The following is a 19,951-nucleotide window of genomic DNA, read 5'->3' as shown; positions in this document are numbered from 1 at the left end:
TCCGCACTCTCTCCCAGCAATGTGAGGAAAGGAGCACAGGCCTCCGCACTCTCTCCCAGCAATGTGAGGAAAGGAGCACAGGCCTCCGCTGTATCTCCCAGCAATGTGAGGAAAGGAGCACAGGCCTCCGCTGTCTCTCCCAGCAATGTGAGGAAAGGAGCACAGGCCTCCACTGTCTCTCCCAGCAATGTGAGGAAAGGAGCACAGACCTCCGCTGTCTCTCCCAGCAATGTGAGGAAAGGAGCACAGACCTCCGCTGTCTCTCCCAGCAATGTGAGGAAAGGAGCACAGACCTCTGCTGTCTCTCCCAGCAATGTGAGGAAAGGAGCACAGGCCTCCGCTGTCTCTCCCAGCAATGTGAGGAAAGGAGCACAGGCCTCCGCTGTCTCTCCCAGCAATGTGAGGAAAGGAGCACAGCCCTCCGCTGTATCTCCCAGCAATGTGAGGAAAGGAGCACAGGCCTCCGCTGTCTCTCCCAGCAATGTGAGGAAAGGAGCACAGGCCTCCGCTGTCTCTCCCAGCAATGTGAGGAAAGGAGCACAGGCCTCCGCACTCTCTCCCAGCAATGTGAGGAAAGGAGCACAGGCCTCCGCTGTCTCTCCCAGCAATGTGAGGAAAGGAGCACAGGCCTCCGCACTCTCTCCCAGCAATGTGAGGAAAGGAGCACAGGCCTCCGCACTCTCTCCCAGCAATGTGAGGAAAGGAGCACAGGCCTCCGCTGTCTCTCCCAGCAATGTGAGGAAAGGAGCACAGGCCTCCGCACTCTCTCCCAGCAATGTGAGGAAAGGAGCATAGGCCTCCGCTGTCTCTCCCAGCAATGTGAGGAAAGGAGCACAGGCCTCCGCACTCTCTCCCAGCAATGTGAGGAAAGGAGCACAGCCCTCCGCTGTATCTCCCAGCAATGTGAGGAAAGGAGCACAGGCCTCCGCTGTCTCTCCCAGCAATGTGAGGAAAGGAGCACAGGCCTCCGCACTCTCTCCCAGCAATGTGAGGAAAGGAGCACAGGCCTCCGCTGTCTCTCCCAGCAATGTGAGGAAAGGAGCACAGGCCTCCGCACTCTCTCCCAGCAATGTGAGGAAAGGAGCACAGGCCTCCGCACTCTCTCCCAGCAATGTGAGGAAAGGAGCACAGGCCTCCGCTGTCTCTCCCAGCAATGTGAGGAAAGGAGCACAGGCCTCCGCACTCTCTCCCAGCAATGTGAGGAAAGGAGCACAGGCCTCCGCTGTATCTCCCAGCAATGTGAGGAAAGGAGCACAGGCCTCCGCTGTATCTCCCAGCAATGTGAGGAAAGGAGCACAGGCCTCCGCTGTCTCTCCCAGCAATGTGAGGAAAGGAGCACAGGCCTCCGCTGTCTCTCCCAGCAATGTGAGGAAAGGAGCACAGGCCTCCGCACTCTCTCCCAGCAATGTGAGGAAAGGAGCACAGGCCTCCGCTGTCTCTCCCAGCAATGTGAGGAAAGGAGCACAGGCCTCCGCTGTCTCTCCCAGCAATGTGAGGAAAGGAGCACAGGCCTCCGCTGTCTCTCCCAGCAATGTGAGGAAAGGAGCACAGGCCTCCGCACTCTCTCCCAGCAATGTGAGGAAAGGAGCACAGGCCTCCGCACTCTCTCCCAGCAATGTGAGGAAAGGTATAAAGAAATGTATACCAGCGCTGGCTAACAAATTAATACAAAGATGGTTTGCTTAATGTGTAAAATCATAAACAATTTAATATCATATCATAGATAAAACAATTAAAAAAGGAATATATCCCTAATACCACTAGATGGCAATGTAAATTCATTCGTCTTATCTGGATAGACTGATTGGTCACATAAGAAAGTGGAAAATTGTACAAAGTCAGATCCTTAGGGCTAGGACAGTCTCCCAAGATGCATACACTGTATTTTGTAAATAATTACCGGATCCACAAATTGATGGGCATCAGCATTAGGACAAGTCCATTTAAAGCTGCAGGTGTGGGCCAAACCGGTTGAATGTAATTTATCCAGTGATGGGAGAAAGTCCAATTTTTGCCAGGGGATGACAGGAGTCCTGTAGGTCTATTTAGAAAGTGGAGTCCAGATAGATGTAGGATGAGCTCAACGCGTTTCACTGGCACAAGTACAATCCAGCTTCCTCAGGAGCATAAATCCTATAAGCACTGGGTACCCTATTTATACCCTTCTTAATGATTCAGTGAACATCACCTGTTTATTCGCAAAATACATTGAAGTAAACCATCCATAAGAATAATATAAAAACCTTACAGTCAAGATCATAGTAATCATATCTGTTCATACAATAAATATCGACTAAAAACGAGTATTATATCCTTATTTATTAAGAAAAAATAAGAATTTACTTACCGATAATTCTATTTCTCGTAGTCCGTAGTGGATGCTGGGAACTCCGTAAGGACCATGGGGAATAGCGGCTCCGCAGGAGACTGGGCACAAAAGTAAAGCTTTAGGACTACCTGGTGTGCACTGGCTCCTCCCCCTACGACCCTCCTCCAAGCCTCAGTTAGGATACTGTGCCCGGAAGAGCTGACACAATAAGGAAGGATTTTGAATCCCGGGGTAAGACTCATACCAGCCACACCGTACAACTTGTGATATGAAACCCAGTTAACAGCATGATAATAGAGGAGCCTCTGAATAGATGGCTCACAACAACAATAACCCGATTTAGTTAACAATAACTATGTACAAGTATTGCAGACAATCCGCACTTGGGATGGGCGCCCAGCATCCACTACGGACTACGAGAAATAGAATTATCGGTAAGTAAATTCTTATTTTCTCTGACGTCCTAGTGGATGCTGGGAACTCCGTAAGGACCATGGGGATTATAACAAAGTTCCCAAACGGGCGGGAGAGTGCGGATGACTCTGCAGCACCGAATGAGAGAACTCCAGGTCCTCCTCAGCCAGGGTATCAAATTTGTAGAATTTTGCAAACGTGTTTGCCCCTGACCAAGTAGCAGCTCGGCAAAGTTGTAAAGCCGAGACCCCTCGGGCAGCCGCCCAAGATGAGCCCACCTTCCTCGTGGGATGGGCTTTAACAGATTTAAGCTGCGGTAATCCCACCGCAGAATGCGCCAGCTGAATAGTGCTACACATCCAGCGCGCAATAGACTGCTTAGAAGCAGGAGCACCCAGCTTGTTGGGTGCATACAGGATAAACAGCGAGTCAGACTTTCTGACTCCAGCCGTCCTGGAAACGTAAATTTTCAGGGCCCTGACTACGTCCAGCAACTTGGAATCCTCCAAGTCCCTAGTAGCCGCAGGCACCACAATAGGTTGGTTCAAGTGAAAAAACGGAGACCACCTTCGGGAGAAACTGAGGACGAGTCCTCAATACTGCCCTATCCATATGGAAAATCAGATAAGGGCTTTTACAAGACAAAGCCGCCAATTCTGAAACTCGCCTGGCTGAAGCCAGGGCCAACAGCATGACCACTTTCCACGTGAGATATTTTAAATCCACAGTCTTAAGTGGTTCAAACCAATGTGATTTCAGGAATTCCAAAACCACATTGAGATCCCAAGGTGCCACAAAAGGAGGCTGAATATGCAGAACTCCTTTGACAAAAGTCTGAACTACAGGCAGTGAAGCCCGTTCTTTCTGGAAGAAAATCGACAGAGCCGAAATCTGGACCTTGATGGACCCCAATTTGAGGCCCAACGTCACTCCTGCTTGCAGGAATTGTAGGAATCGACCCAGCTGACATTCCTCCGTCGGGGCCTTCTTGGCCTCACACCACGCAACATATTTTCGCCCAATGCGGTGATAACGTTTTGCGGTGACATCCTTCCTGGCTATGAGCAGGGTAGGGATGACTTCCTCTGGAATGCCCATTAGGATCCGGTGTTCAACCGCCATGCCGTTCAACGTAGCCGCGGTAAGTCTTGGAACAGACAGGATCCCTGCTGCAGCAGGTCTTGTCTGAGCGGCAGAGGCCAAGGGCCCTCTGCAAGCATCTCTTAAAGTTCCGGGTACCAAACTCTTCGTGGTCAATCCGGAACCACGAGTATAGTTTCCACTCCTCGCTTTCATATGATTCTCAGTACCTTTGGAATGCGAGGCAGAGGAGGAAACACATAAACCGACTGGTACACCCACGGTGTCACTAGAGCGTCCACAGCGATCGCCTGAGGGTCCCTTGACCTGGCACAATATCTTTTCAACTTTTTGTTGAGGCGGGACGCCATCATGTCCACCCGTGGTCATACCCAACGGTTTTTCCGCATTTGGAAAACTTCTGGATGAAGTCCCCATTCTCCCAGGTGTAGGTCGCCCATCTGAGAATCCTTGTGGCTTCTGCCATCGCAATCCTGCTTCTTGTGCCGCCCTGTCTGTTTACATGGGCGACCGCCGTGATGTTGTCTGATTGGATCAGTACCGGCTGGTTCTGAAGCAGGGGCCTTGCTTGACTTAGGGCATTGTAAAAGGCCCTTAGCTCCAGAATATTAATGTGAAGCGAAATTTCCTTGGAATTTTCTTCCCTGTGTGACTGCACCCCAGCCCCGAAGGCTGACATCCGTGGTCACCAGGACCCAGTCCTGTATTCCGAATCTGCGGCCCTCTAGTAGATGAGCCCTCTGCAGCCACCACAGCAGCGACACCCTGTATCTTGCTGACAGGGTTATCTGCTGTTGTATCTGTAGATGGGACCCGGACCATTTGTCCCACAGGTCCCACTGGAACGTCCTTGCGTGGTACCTTCCGAATGGAATTATGCTTCGTACGAAGCTATCATTTTTCCCAGGACTCGTGTGCATTGATGTGCCAACACCTGTCCTGGTTTTAGGATGTCTCTGACTAGAGATGACAACTCCTCAGCTTTTTCCACTGAAAGAAACACTCTTTTCTGGTCTGTGTCCAGAATCATTCCCAGGAACAGAAGACGTGTCGTCGGGACCAGTTGTGACTTTGGAATATTGAGAATCCAGCCGTGCTGTTGTAGCACTTCCCGAGAGAGTGCTACCCCCACTACCAACTGTTCTTTGGACCTCGCCTTTATCAGGAGATCGTCCAAGTACGGGATAATAAAAACTTCCTTCTTGCGAAGGAGTATCATCATTTCGGTCATTACTTTGGTAAAGACCTTCGGTGCCGTGGACAACTCCAACGGCAGCGTCCGGAACTGATAGTGACAGTCCTGTACCACACATCTGAGGTACTCCTGGTGAGGAGGGTAATTGGGGACATGCAGGTACGCATCCTTGATGTCCAGGGAGACCCTGTAATCCCCCTCGTCCAGGCTCGTAATAACCGCCCTGAGCGATTCCATCTTGAACTTGAATCTTCTGATATAAAAACATTCAAGCATTTTAATTTTAAGATGGGTCTCACCGAACCGTTCTGTTTCGGTACCACGACCACTGTGGTATAGTAACCCCTTCCTTGCTGAAGGAGGGGCACCTTGACAATCACTTGTTGTGATTATAGTGTTGAATAGCCACCAACACCGCCTCCCTGGCAGAGGGCGGTGCCGGTAAGGCAGATTTTATGAAAACGGCGGGGGGGGGGGGGGGGGGGCGAACATCTCGAACTCCAGCCTGTACCCCTGAGAAACTACTTGAAGGACCCAGGGATCCATGTGAGAGAGCCCACTGGGCGCTGAAATTTCTGAGACGGGCCCCCACCGTACCCGGGTCCGCCTGAGCAGCCCCAGCGTCATGCTGAGGGCTTACCGGACGCAGGGAGGACTTCTGCTCTTGGGAACTAGCTGTGTGCTGTAGCTTTTTCCTCTACCTTTGCCTCACGGCAGAAAGGATGAGCCTCTAGCCCTCTTGCTTTTCTGGGGCCGAAAGGACTGTACTTGATGATACGGTGCTTTCTTTTGTTGTGGGGTAACCTGTGGCAAAAAAGTCGATTTCCCAGCAGTAGCTGTGGAAAGGAGGTCTGACAGACCATCCCCAAACAGTTTTACCCCGTTATAAGGCAAACTTCCATGTGCCGATTCGAGTCGGCATCGCCTGACTATTGCCGAGTCCATAACCCCCATCTGGCGGCAATGGACCTAGCGCTTATTTTTGATGCCAGCCGGCAATTATCCCTCTGTGCATCACGCATGTATAAGACCACGTCTTTTATATGCTCTATTGTCAGCAAAATATTGTCCCTATCCATAGTTATTTTCCGACAGGGAATCTGACCACGCAGCGGGAGCCCTGCACATCCATGCCGAAGCAAGGGCTGGTCGCAATATAATGCCCTAGTGTGTGACTATATCTTATAGGGTAACCTCCTGCTTTCTATCAGCAGGTTCCTTCAGGACGGCCGTATCCGGAGACGGTAGTGCCACCTTTTCTGAAAAGCGTGTCAACGCTGTATCTACCCTATGGGGTGTTTCACCACGTGACCTATCCTCTGGCGGGAAAGGGTACGCTGCCAATAACCGTTTAGAAATTATCAATTTCTTACCGGGGGAAGACCACGCTTCCTCACACACTCATTTAATTTCTTAGATGCAGGAAAAACTACTAATAGTTTTCTCTCACCAAACACAATACCCTTTTATGTGGTACCTGGGGTATAATCATAAATGTGTAATACATTTTTCATTGCCTCAATCATGTAACGGGTGGACCTATTTGGAGGGTACACTAGTCTCATCGTCGTCGACACTGGAGTCGGTATCCGTGTCGACATCTGTGTCTGCTATCTGAGGTAGCGGGCGTTTTTAGAGCCCCCCATGACATTTGAGACGCTGGAACAGGCACAAGCTGAGTAGCCGGCTGTTCTGTGTCGTCAACCTTTTATGTAAGGAGTTGACACTTTCACGTAATCCTTCCATAAGTTCAGCCACACCGGTATCGACCCCGCAGGGGGTGACAACATATTTACAGGCATTCGCTCCGCCTCCACCTCGTTATACTCCACATACATGTCGACACAGCCGTACCGACACACAGCCCACACACAGGGAATGCTCTGATAGAGGACAGGACCCCACAAAGCCCTTTGGGGAGACAGAGGGAGAGTATGCCAGCACACACCAGGTCGCTATATATCACAGGGATAACACCTATAAAAAAGTGTTTTCCCTTATAGCTGCATATATATTGTATACTGCGCCTAAATTGTGCCCCCCCTCTCTTTTTTAACCCTTTCTGTAGTGTATTAACTGCAGGGGAGAGCCAGGGAGCTTCCCTCCACCGGAGCTGAGGGAAAATGGCGCCAGTGTGTTGAGGAGATAGGCTCCGCCCCTTTTTCGCTTACTTTTCTCCTGCATTTTTATGGATTCTTGCAGGGGTTAATGTACATCCATATAGCCCTGGGGGTTATATGTGATGTATTTTTGCCAGTCAAGGTGTTAATATTGCTGCTCAGGGCAACCCCCAGCCCCCCCCCCCCCCCCCCCAGCGCCCTGCACCCATCAGTGACCGCAGTGTGTGGTGTGCATGAGGAGCAATGGCGCACAGCTGCAGTGCTGTGCGCTACCTTCGTGAAGACTGATGTCTTCTGCCGCCGATTTTCCGGACCTCTTCTTGTTTCTGGCTCTGTAAGGGGGCTGGCGGCGCGGCTCTGGGACCGGACTCCATGGCTGGGCCTGTGTTCGGTCCCTCTGGAGCTAATGGTGTCCAGTAGCCTAAGAAGCCCAAGCTGGCTGCAAGCAGGCAGGTTCGCTTCTTCTCCCCTTAGTCCCTCGATGCAGTGAGCCTGTTGCCATCAGGTCTCACTGAACATAACAAACCTAAAACTAACTTTATTTCTAAGAAGCTTAGTAGAGCCCCCTAGATTGCACCCAGCTCGGTCGGGCACAAAAATCTAACTGAGGCTTGGAGGAGGGTCATAGGGGGAGGGGCCAGTGCACACCAGGTAGTCCTAAAGCTTTCTTTAGTTGTGCCCAGTCTCCTGCGGAGCCGCTATTCCCCATGGTCCTTACGGAGTTCCCAGCATCCACTAGGACGTCAGAGAATAACGTTTGACAGTGTAACTACAACCTACTGATCATGTGATGTTACACATTACATGATCGGCTATTCTGGCAGTCCCATTGGTCGAATAACCTACCCACGGTCATGTGGTTCTAATCACATGACCGGGTGTCAGAAACCCCCTTCGCCTGGGGTGCGCTGGTGTACTTTGTGGGTCTTTAGAGTGCAAGTCCATCCTATTTGTCTAGATGATGACACGTGACAAAGTACGCATTTGCGTTCACGGAGGACGTCGTTCTTTCGGTCACATGACCGCGCCGTCCGTGTGTCACTATATCCTCGTCGAGCACCAGAGGCCGGAAACACTTCACAAATCAGATTTAAATCTGATTACTGAATACTATTATACCTATTGGATATGTGCTTATCACCCTGTGTATACGGGTTTCCATAGCAACCAATAAATAGTTATGGTGGGGAAGGGCCGGAGTGTGAGTAACATCCTTATTTGGTTATTTGTTAAGTGTTTCCGGCCTCTGGTGCTCCACAAGGATATAGTGAGGGCGGGGGGGGGGGGGGAGTTGGACTGGGTGGGAAGTGACTGGGCAGCTCACCTCCAGATCACTTGGGCTACAGGGACAGGGAGGTGATAAATATATATAAATCTTTATCTATCTATATATATATCTATATATCTGTATATATACCTGTACCTACCCAGCCAATAACCTCATGGCACGCCACTGATCTGTAGGCTACATAGACAGAACCCTGATCTGTACACACGCTGTCATACACACACAGGACAGCATCAAGATGGGGCAGGCGCCATGTTGCTGGCTCCCTATGGGCGCCGCCATGGTGCTTAGTCTGTGTGAGCAGCAGATAATGATGAATACAGTGGCCGGGGGGCGGGAGGCAGCTGAAGGCGGGGACTGTGCTGCGGCCTATGGGAGGGAGAGAAGGTGATTGAGTGACGGCACTCCGACAAGTTGCGGTAGAGTGGGCGGTGCTTGTTGATGAGTGACTGGACGCTGCGCCCTATGAACGGTAGAATGGGCGGGGCTGCGAGCTATGGGGCAGGAGGGTGTGTGAATGAGCGAAGGGTCGGTTCGACTAATAGCGGGACACAGGGGCGGGTGTGTCTGAGTGACGGGAGCTTCGGCCTATGAACGGTAGAATGGGCGTTGCTTAGATGATGAGTGACGGGTTTCTCCGGCTTATGAGCGGGAGAGTGGGCGGGGCTGCTCCTGGTTGTTAGTGACTGCAACTGCCAGTACCCATAATCCTATGCGCTATGCAGACGGTGACCCGGAAACACCGCCCCGCCACTTCCTGTAAACAAGGCTCCGTCCTCGGTCGGTTGATACTAGATCCAAGTGGCCTACACGGGTAATATACACTGCATGCAGCACACACTGCAGCACATACGCCCTGCCCGGCAGGAGAGGGGGGCGGCGGCCATTACCTGGAGGAGGAGACCGGGGGTGGTTGATTCTATATCGGAGTGGGATAAGGGACCTTCTGACGTACCTGGGGGAGGAGACACGTCACCAGGGGGAGGAGCTACGGCCGAACAGGTTACCCGAAAAGTACGCTCGCCACGCTTCAGGCTCGGTGGTGGCGTGGGTAGGAGAGGAACTGTCCCGCTGGCCTAGCTCCTCCCTCTTGTGTTGCGGCTCCTCCCCCTTACGGAAAAGGTCCCTTGGGCCACTTGGATCTAGTATGGTTGATGCTAGATTCAAGTGGGCTAAGGGACCCTTTCCTTCAGAGGGAGGGCCACGACACAAGGGGGAGGAGCTAGGCCAGCGGGATAGGTCCTGATAGCAAGGCCGAAACTAGGATTCCTGTCACCGGGTCAAGGCAGTAATTTGGCGCCCCCCACCCCACAAAAAAATTAAAATAATGAATACTTTTTTTAAAATAAAAACATAAATAAAATAATAAAAAAACACAGAAAACTTCAGTCTTCACCAAGGTAGCGCACAGCACTGCAGCTGTGCGCCATTGCTCCTCATGTACACCTCACACTCCGATCACTGAGGGTGCAGGGCCCTGGGGGGTGGGGGGGTGGGGGGGGGGGGGGGGCAGCGGCGCCCAGAGCAGCAATATTAACACCTTGGCTGGCAAAACAATCACAATATATAGCCCCAGAGGCTATATATGTGATAAATACCCCTGCCAGAATCCATAAAAAAAGCGGGAGAAAAGTCCGCGAAAAAGGGGCAGAGCTATCTCCCTCAGCACACTGGCGCCATTTTCTCTTCACAGTGCAGCTGGAAGACCGCTCCCCAGGCTCTCCCCTGTAGTTTTCAGGCTCAGAGGGTTAAAAAGAGAGGGGGGGCACTAAATTTATACGCAATATTGTATATACAAGCAGCTATTGGGGAAAATTCACTCAGTTATAGCATACCTCCCAACTTTCTTATTCTGTGAAGCGGGACACTCGCGCGGCGAAGCCGCGCGCGCTCCCGAAAGGGGGCGTGGTCTACGAAAAGGGGGCGTGGCTTTGTGGGAGGACCCGCGATCGCGAGTCACGCCCCCGTTTTCGTCACTGAGGGGGCATGCCCAGCGCTCTGTGAGCCGCTGGCATGCCCCCTCTCCCTCTGTCTGCACTGAATAGACGCTGTGCGCATGCGCACAGCGTCTATTCACCGCTGCTCTGCTAAGCAGGGCAGCGGGGTGACAGAGCCTCCCAACTGCCCCCCCCCCACCGCGGGACACTGCGGCCCGCGGGTGGGACAGCGGGACAGTCCTCAATAAACGGGACTGTCCCGCGAAAATCGGGACAGTTTGGAGGTATGGTTATAGTGTTAATCCCCACATGATATAGCGCTCTGGTGTGTGCTGGCATACTCTCTCTCTGTCTCCCCAAAGGGCTTTGTGGGGTCCTGTCCTCAGTCAGAGCATTCCCTGTGTGTGTGCGGTGTGTCGGTACGGCTGTGTCGACATGTGTGATGAGGAGGCTTATGTGGAGGCGGAGCAGATGCCGATAAATGTGATGTCGACCCCTGTGGGGCCGACACCAGAGTGGATGGATAGGTGGAAGGTATAAACCGACAGTGTCAACTCCTTACATAAAAGGCTGGGTGACATAACAGCTGTGGGACAGCCGGCTTCTCAGCCCGCGCCTGCCCAGGCGTCTCAAAGGCCATCAGGGGCTCAAAAACGCCCGCTCTCTCAGATGGCAGACACAGATGTCGACACAGAGTCTGACTCCAGTGTCGACGAGGTTGAGATATATACACAATCCAATAGGAACATCCGTTGCATGATCCCGGCAATAAAAAATATGTTACATATTTCTGACATTAACCCAAGTACCACTAAAAAGGGTTTTATGTTTGGGGAGAAAAAGCAGCCAGTGTTTTGTTCCCCCATCAGATGAGTGAATGAAGTGTGTGAAGAAGCGTGGGTTCCCCCGATAAGAAACTGGTCATTTCTAAAATGTTACTGATGGCGTACCCTTTCCCGCCAGAGGATAAGTTACGCTGGGAGATATCCCCTGGGGTGGATAAGGCGCTCACACGTTTGTCAAAAATGGCACTGCCGTCTTAGGATGCGGCCACTTTGAAGGAGCCTGCTGATAAAAAGCAGGAGGCTATCCTGAAGTCTGTATTTACACACTCAGGTACTAGACTGAGACCTGCAATTGCCTCAGCATGGATAGTGCTGCTGCAGCGTGGTCTGTGACCCTGTCAGTCAGGGATAGTATTTGCTGACATAAGAGCATATTAAAGACATCATCTTATATATGAGGGATGCACAGAGGGATATTTGCCGGCTGGCATCCAAAATTAATACAATGTCCATTCTGCCAGGAGGGTATTAGAGACCCGGCACTGGACAGGTGAGGCTGACTTTAAAAGGAACATAGAGATTCTGCCTTATAAGGATGCGGAATTGTTTGGGGATGGTCTCTGGGACCTTGTATCCACAGCAACAGCTGGGAAGAAATTTTTTTACCTCAGGTTTCCTCACAGCCTAAGAAAGCACTGTGTTATCAGGTACAGTCCTTTCGGCTTCAGAAAAGCAAGCGGGTCAAAGGCGCTTCCTTTCTGTACAGAGACAAGGGAAGAGGGAAAATGCTGCACCAGTCAGCCAGTTCCCAGGATCAAATTCTTCCCCCGCTAACTCCGAGTCCTCCACATGACGCGGGGACTCCACAGGTGTAGCCAGGTGCGGTGGAGGCGCGTCTCGAGAACTTCAGCGTCCAGTGGGTTCGCTCACAGGTGGATCCCTGGGTTCTGCATGCAGTATCACAGGGATACAAGCTGGAGTTCGAGGCGACTCCCTCTCGCCGTTACCTCAAATCAGCAAGCTGTACTTCCAGCAGGGGAAAATCATGGTACCCCTCCTTCAACAAGGCCGGGGTTACTATTCCACAATGTTGTGGTACCGAAACCAGATGGTTCGGTGAAACCCATTCTAAAATTGGAATCCTTGAGCACTTATATACGAAGGTTCAAGTTAAAAATGAAATCGCTCAGGGCGGTTATTGCAAGCCTGGACGAGGGAGATTACATGGTATCTCGGGACATCAAGGATGCTTACCTGCATGTCCCCATTTACCATCCTCACCAGGAGTACCTCAGTTTTGTGGTACAGGTTTGTCATTACCAATTCCAAAAGTTGCCGTTCGGTCTGTCCACGGCACCGAGAGTATTTATCAGGGTAATGGCCGAAAAGAGGATTTTGGTACTTACCGATAAATCCATTTCTCTGAATCCTCTAGGGGACACTGGAGTCCTATACAGTAGGGGTGTGAAGCCTTGAACCGGAGGTGTGGCACAATCTAAATTAGCATTGTCTGCACAGCCGGCTCCTCCCCCTTCACATCCCTCCTCCCTCAGTTTGAAAAATTTGACTGAGAGAATAGGACATGACACTATAGCACATGGCGAGGAACCGAACCGTACAACATATCAAACAGCGGCCAAGAACTCTTAACCGAATAAAAGGAACGCTGTTTATACGAACTGTTTTTAAAACAAGAACTTTTAACACAGCAGGTTTGACAGCACCGAGGCGGGCGTCCAGTGTCCCCTAGAGGATTCAGAGAAATGGATTTATCGGTAAGTACCAAAATCCTCTTTTCTCTTTCATCCACTAGAGGACACTGGAGTCCTATACAGTAGGGGACGTCCCAAAGTTTTCCCCCAGGGAGGGAGTTCTGTCGGTGGCCTGCAAAACTAAACGTCCGAACTTAGATTCTCCGGACGCAAAAGTATCAAACTTGTAAAATCTTGCGAACGTGTGGGCTGAAGACCACGTCGCCGCTCTGCAAAGTTGAGTAGTGGAAGCACCTCTGGCAGCCGCCCACGAGGCACCCACTGATCGGGTAGTATGAGCACCCGTCTGAACTGGAAACTGTTTGCCACAGGAAATATAAGCCTGCCGAATGGCAAGTCTAATCCATTTGGACAAGGTCTGCTTAGAGGCCGGCCAAACCTTCTTTGGCCCATCATAAAGAACAAACAAATGGTCCGATTTTCTGAAAGATGACGTAACCTGTACGTATACCCGTAAAGCTCGGACAACATCCAATGACACGTCCTCATCTGTGAGACCCTGGAAAGATGGGACCACTATTGGCTGGTTTACATGAAAACCCGACACCACCTTCGGAAGGAAGTCTGCTCTTGTACGGAGTTCCGCCCTATCCTCATGAAAAACTAAGAAAGGACTCTTACAGGATAAGGCTCCCAACTCAGAAACCCGCCTAGCCGAAGCCAAGGCCAGTAATAACGTGACCTTCCAAGAAATATATATTTCAGGTCTGTACTAGTCAACGACTCAAAAGTCGGTGACTTCAAATATTCTAACACCAAACCTAAGTCCCATGGTGCCGTGGGAGGACGAAAAGAGGGTTGAATCCTCAGAACCCCCTGTAAAAAGGTTTGAATCTCTGGTAAGGATGCTAGCCGCTCTTGAAAAAGGATGGAGAGAGCCGAAATCTGAACCTTCAAGGAGCCTAATCTGAGTCCTCCCTCTAGACCGGCCTGAAGGAACAGTAGAAGTCGCGATAAATGGAAATTAGATGAATTCCATCCCCGTTCCTGTCACCAAGCCATGTACCGTCTCCAAATCCTGTAGTAGTGACTGGCTGTGACCGGCTTCCTAGCGGCAATCATTGTAGGAATGGGCGTTCGTGGGATCCCTCTGTCTCTTAAGATCCGGGTTTCAATAGCCATGCCATCAAACGCAGCCTGTTTAGGTCGGGGTGCAGGAACGGTCCCTGAGATAGCAGGTCCTCTCTCTGAGGTAACCTCCAAGGATCCTCCGCCAGTAACCCTCGCAGGTCGGTGTACCAACTCCTGCGGGGCCAATCTGGTGCGATTAGAATAACCCACACTCGTTCCCGCTTTACTCTTTTCAGAACCCTGGGTATGAGTGGGAATGGTGGAAATATGTAAACCTTCCTGTAACACCACGGAAGTGTCAATGCGTCCACTCCTTCTGCTGCTGGATCTCGAGTTCTTGACACATATCTGGGCAGTTGATGGTTTTGTCGAGACGCCATCAGGTCCACCTGAGGTAGACCCCATCTTCTCACAATCATGTTGAAAATCCGTGGATGAAGGCACCACTCCCCCGGATGCATGTCCTGGCGACTGAGGTAATCTGCTTCCCAGTTCTCCACACCTGGAATGAACACTGCGGAGAGAATGATGTCTCGTCTTTCTGCCCACAACAAGATCTTTGTGGCCTCCTTTAACGCCATCCTGCTCTTTGTTCCTCCTAGACGGTTTATGTAAGCCGTCATCGTGACATTGTCTGACTGAATCCTGATGTTTTGATTCATGACTAGGTCTTCTGCTAAGAGAAGGGCATTGTAGACTGCTCTTAGTTCGAGGATGTTTATGGGTAATTTGCTTTCCTGTAGCGTCCATCGTCCCTGAAACTGATGGTCGTCTAGGACGGCTCCCCAACATCTGAGACTGGCGTCCATCGTCAAGATCTTCCAATCCCAAATGCCGCATTTCTTGCCGGCTGTAAGGTTCTTGTGTAAAGACCACCATATCAAGGAGACCCTTACTTGTGGTTGAAGTCGAATTCTCCGATGGAGAAGCCAGTGCGAGCCTGCTCCCTGAGCAATGAGGTTCAATTGGAATGGTTGTGAATGAAGTCTGCTGTACTGGAGAGCTTCGAAAGACGCCACCATCTTCCCGAGCAGTTTCACACAGAGGTGCAGAGAAACGGTCTGCGTCCTCAGTACCTGAGCCACTAATGTCTGTAGGTCCTGTACCTTGTTCTCTGGTAGGAACACACGTAATAGGACCGTGTCCAAGATGAGACCGAGGAATTGAATCCGTTGAGTCGGTATGAGGTTGGACTTTTTGAAATTGACATCCATCCATGTTGAATTAGAAATTGATGGGATGTCTGAACATCCTTGAGCAGTCGATTCTGAGATGGAGCTTTGATCAGTAAATCGTCCAGATAAGGTATAATCGTGACCCCCAACAGTCTCAGTCCTGCCACCATGATCGTCATGATCTTTGTGAAAATTCTTGGGGCTGACGCTAGACCGAACGGCAAGGCCCTGAATTGGTAGTGCTCCGCCACCAGATATGCATCCTTTATGTCCATGGATACCATGAACTCGCTTGGTTCTAAGCCTGCAATAACCGATTGGATTGATTCCATCTTGAATTTGTAGACTCTTAAAAACTGGTTGAAAACTTTTAAATTGAGAATTGGTTTGACCGTCCCGTCTGGCTTTGGCACGACAAAGAGATTGGAATAGAACCCCGTTCCTCTCTGAGAAACGGGAACCGGAATAATGACCTCTGCTTGTAGTAATTTTTGAATTGCTGCCCGTAGTGCCCTTGATTTTTGAGGGCACTGAGGCAATCCTGTTGTAAAAAACTGACTGTGAGGCCTCTGTTGAAATTCCAGTTTGTATCCCTGAGAGATTAAGTTGTTCACTCAAAGCTCTGGTGAGGTTTTGGCCCAGATGTCCTGAAAACCTTTCAGTCGGCCGCCCACCAAGGGGGACCCCAGGTGAGCTGGGAGGCCGTCATGCCACGGTCTTGTCAGCAGGGTTATCCTGCTTTCTGGTTGCTGCTTGCGAGCGGCCTCTACCTCTGCCCCCGCGTGCCTGTGTACCGAAACCCCTACCTCGGGCCCGAAAGGACCGTGATCTAAATGAAGTAAACGATGGTCCCGAATAACCTCTCCTAGTTTGTGGAGCGGTTCTCGTATACGGAGTAAGCAGAAAAGTGGACTTCCCCGCTGTAGCCTGCGAAATCCACTTGTCTAATTCTGGTCCAAACAGCATTTCACCCTCAAAGGGGATGGATTCTACCGCCTTCTTGGTCTCAGAGTCTCCCTGCCATTCTCTGAGCCATAAAATCCTTCTAGCCGATATGGCCGATGCAGATATGCGCGATGCTATTCTGCTAATATCCTTAGAAGCTTGATACAAGTACGATGCAGATTCTCGAATGTGTTCCGCCAGTTGGGTAATCTCTTCTAAGCTATTTTCCTCCTCAATAGCTTGTACAATACGCCCGGACCATGCACCCATGGCCTTGTTTACCCAAGCACAGACGATCGCAGGTCTCTGCGCTGCACCAGCGCAACAAAAATTGACTTTAACGCAGTACTAACCTTACGGTCTGACGCATCCTTTAAAGTAGTTACGTTAGGAATTAGTAAAATTGTCTTTTTTGACAACCTTCCTAGGGAAGCATCCACTACCGGCGGAGTCTCCCACTTGTCCATTACACCCTTAGGTAGGGGATAAGTTACTTGAAACCGTTTCGGAAATTGAAACCGTTTGTCAGGTTGTTTCCAAGCCTCCTCTATCTGAGATTGGAGGGATTTAGGAATTGGAAACACTGCTGAGCGCGGCTTCTGGGATTCGAACAAATCAAAGTCCTCTGGCTCCCGTATTTGCTCGTCCTTAAAACGTAGGATCTCTTTTACCGCGTCAATTAAGGAGTCCAGACCTGAGATTGCCGAGTCCTCCTCTGGAAAGTCGGCGTCTAGGTTAGGTTCAATTAACTCACCTTCCTCCGTATCAGGAAGAAAACCCTCTTCCTCCTCTGATTCTTGTATCATAGGGAGAGTTCTTTTAACAGCTTTGCGCACACTCGTTTCTACGGGTGCGGGCGGCGTTAACCTGATGAGGAATTCCTCCATCGTCTTTGAGAATCCCGCAGCCCATTCTGATTGTTGCTTGCACGACTCAGCCATTTCTATTGAGATTCTTTTAGCCAGGTTGTCTTCCCATACTTTGGCCAGAGCACTGGTCCCGGGTGGAGTGTCCTTGTCTAAGCAGGAGTCGCACACCCCGGAGCTGCCAACCCGCGTGCTCTTCTTGTTACATTTCGTACAAACATAACAGGTCTTGGGGGTCTTGGCCGCCTTAGACATGCTGTTTTGAAAACCCTGTACCAGGGTAACCCGCCGCGCTTTCACCCTTTAAACTAGGAAGAGAAAGACTGGGAGATGACGGAAGCGAAGGTATTGGATCCGGCTGGAATTACCTGTCCTTTTCGTATATAAAAGGAGCAGGTCAATAACTTGACTTAAATTAACCTTAATAAAAAATTTAAAAAATAAAATAAAATTAAAACACCAGCCGATTCTCAATTCTCACACCCCAACTGTAATCAGCTACGATGTTAGGGTTGGTATTCGCTTGCTTCCGTGTATTTTCTGCAGGATCTTTGAATAGAAGTCCCTTGAAAATATAAATTGTAAAGTTGATTACTTTTCAGGATATCCTCATCTGTATATATATTATCCACCAGCAGAGGGAACAGTTACCTAACGATCTCTCTGCTATGCACTATGCAGTCAGTGCAGCAGGGAAAGCTAGTTCTTTCTTAAACCACTTCCCTTATGTATCTACTGGGGTGAGGGGGAGGACCCACCTATTACCTCAGCCTGGCGCCATAATCAGTACACATGGCCCCCACCAATGTCTATTTTGCAAATATATATATATATATATATATATATATATATATATATATATGCTGCTGTTAAGGAACTCTAGCCATTAGGCTATACGAGTTCCACTTGCTGCTGCCACTGGATGTACCTTTATACTAGACCCCTTCCGCTGGCCGGCGCGCGCCGAGTACACTCTCTGGCGCTCTGTGCGGACACTATTTTGGCGCGCTCCGGACCCCCTGGCCGGCGCGCGCCTGGGCAGCTTCCCGCAGCGGTGCCTGAGCTCCTTTCGGCTGTCAGTTTCTCGCTGTGCAGCGTACCGTTCTGCCGTCCCTCCCTGCTCACAGGGAGGAAAGGCCAAGTCCCGCGCCGCACTCCGCTCCCGCCGCTGTAACTACTGTGAGGGGCTATTATATTACCGGAGTCAGCATTACATTACATCTTGCTATTACAGGAGGCAGCTTTTGTACAGTGAGAGGCAGCATTACAACAGAGATCAATTACAGGATCTCAGCAGTGCTCACTATAAAAATAAATAAAAGTACATGAGGGACCCTAACTCTTCCTTCTACCAGTACTCACTGTTAGAAGTCTTGGAGGATATCCTGTGGAGAGAGGCAGGTCCCTTCAATAGGGATCTTTGTCTCTCTGATATTAGGCAGCCTTGTCCCCCCTTTATTAGGGTTACGCAGCCCCTTTTAGTATCTCTGTCAGGAGCTCTGTGCTCCCACGTGCTTCACCTCAAGCACAATTTTTCAAACTGAGGGAGGAGGGATGTGAAGGGGGAGGAGCCGGCTGTGCAGACAATGCTAATTTAGATTGTGCCACACCTCCGGTTCAAGGCTTCACACCCCTACTGTATAGGACTCCAGTGTCTCCTAGTGGATGAAAGAGAAATGATGATACTCCTTCGAAAAATAATGGAGTTTTTAATTATTCCGTACTTGGACAATCTCCTAATAAGGGCGAGGTCCAAGGAGTAGTTATTGGTCGGGGTAGCACTATTTTGGGAAGTGCTACAACAGCACAGCTGGTTCCTACGACACGTTTACTGTTCCTGGGGATGGTTCTGGACACACCAGAAAAAAAAAAAGTGTTTCTCCCGGAGGAGAAAGCCAAGGAGCTGTCATCTCTAGTCAGAGACCTCCTGAAACCAAAACAGGTGTCGGTGCATCACTGCATGCGAGTCCTGGGAAAAATGGTAGCTTCCTACGAAGCAATTCCATTCGGCAGGTTCCATGCAAGAACCTTTCAGTGGGACCTCTTGGACAAGTGGTCCGGATCGCATCTTCAGATGCATCGGCTGATAACTCTGTCTCCAAGGACCAGGGTATCCCTACTGTGGTGGCTGCAGAGTGCTCATCTTCAAGAGGGCCGCAGATTCGGCATACAGGACTGGGTCCTGGTGACCACGGATGCCAGCCTTCGAGGCTGGGGGGCAGTCACACAGGAAAGAAATTTCCAAGGACTTTGGTCAAGTCAGGAGTCGTCCCTACACATAAATATTCTGGAACTGAGGGCCATTTACAATGCCCTAAGTCAGGCAAGGCCCCTGCTTCAAAACCATCCGGTACTGATCCAATCAGACAACATCACGGCAGTCGCCCATGTAAACCGACAGGGCGGCACAAGAAGCAGGATGGCAATGGCAGAAGCCACAAGGATTCTCCGATGGGCGGAAAATCACGTCTTAGCACTGTCAGCAGTGTTCATTCCGGGAGTGGACAACTGGGAAGCAGACTTCCTCAGCAGACACGACCTACACCCGGGAGAGTGGGGACTTCATCCAGAAGTCTTCCAACTGATTGTAAACCGTTGGGAAAGGCCACAGGTGGACATGATGGCGTCCCGCCTAAACAAAAAACTAGAGAGGTATTGCGCCAGGTCAAGGGACCCTCAGGCGATAGCTGTGGACGCTCTAGTGACACCGTGGGTGTACCAGTCGGTTTATGTGTTCCCTCCTCTGCCTCTCATACCAAAGGTACTGAGAATAATAAGAAGACAAGGAGTACGAACGATACTCGTGGTTCCGGATTGGCCAAGAAGAGCTTGGTACCCAGAACTTCTAGAAATGCTATCAGAGGACCCATGGCCTCTACCGCTCAGACAGGATCTGCTACAGCAGGGGCCCTGTCTGTTCCAAGACTTACCGCGGCTGCGTTTGACGGCATGG

At 50.6% G+C, this 19,951-nt stretch overlaps 1 protein-coding gene across 1 annotated transcript in view; it reads left to right on the top strand.

The window, feature by feature from the left end:
- Positions 1 to 9,175: 9,175 nt before the first annotated feature.
- Positions 9,176 to 19,951, top strand: part of LOC134984595 (gastrula zinc finger protein XlCGF26.1-like) — a 77,479-nt gene continuing 66,703 nt past the window's right edge. The window contains exon 1 of the mRNA XM_063950144.1: positions 9,176 to 9,227. The gene's annotated coding sequence lies outside the window, so the exon portion shown is untranslated. The remainder of the gene's footprint in view (positions 9,228 to 19,951) is intronic.

Source organism: Pseudophryne corroboree (genome assembly GCF_028390025.1).
Source record: "Pseudophryne corroboree isolate aPseCor3 chromosome 3 unlocalized genomic scaffold, aPseCor3.hap2 SUPER_3_unloc_69, whole genome shotgun sequence".
NCBI classification, from domain to species: Eukaryota; Metazoa; Chordata; class Amphibia; order Anura; family Myobatrachidae; genus Pseudophryne; species Pseudophryne corroboree.
This window is presented reverse-complemented; position numbering and strand designations above follow the sequence as displayed.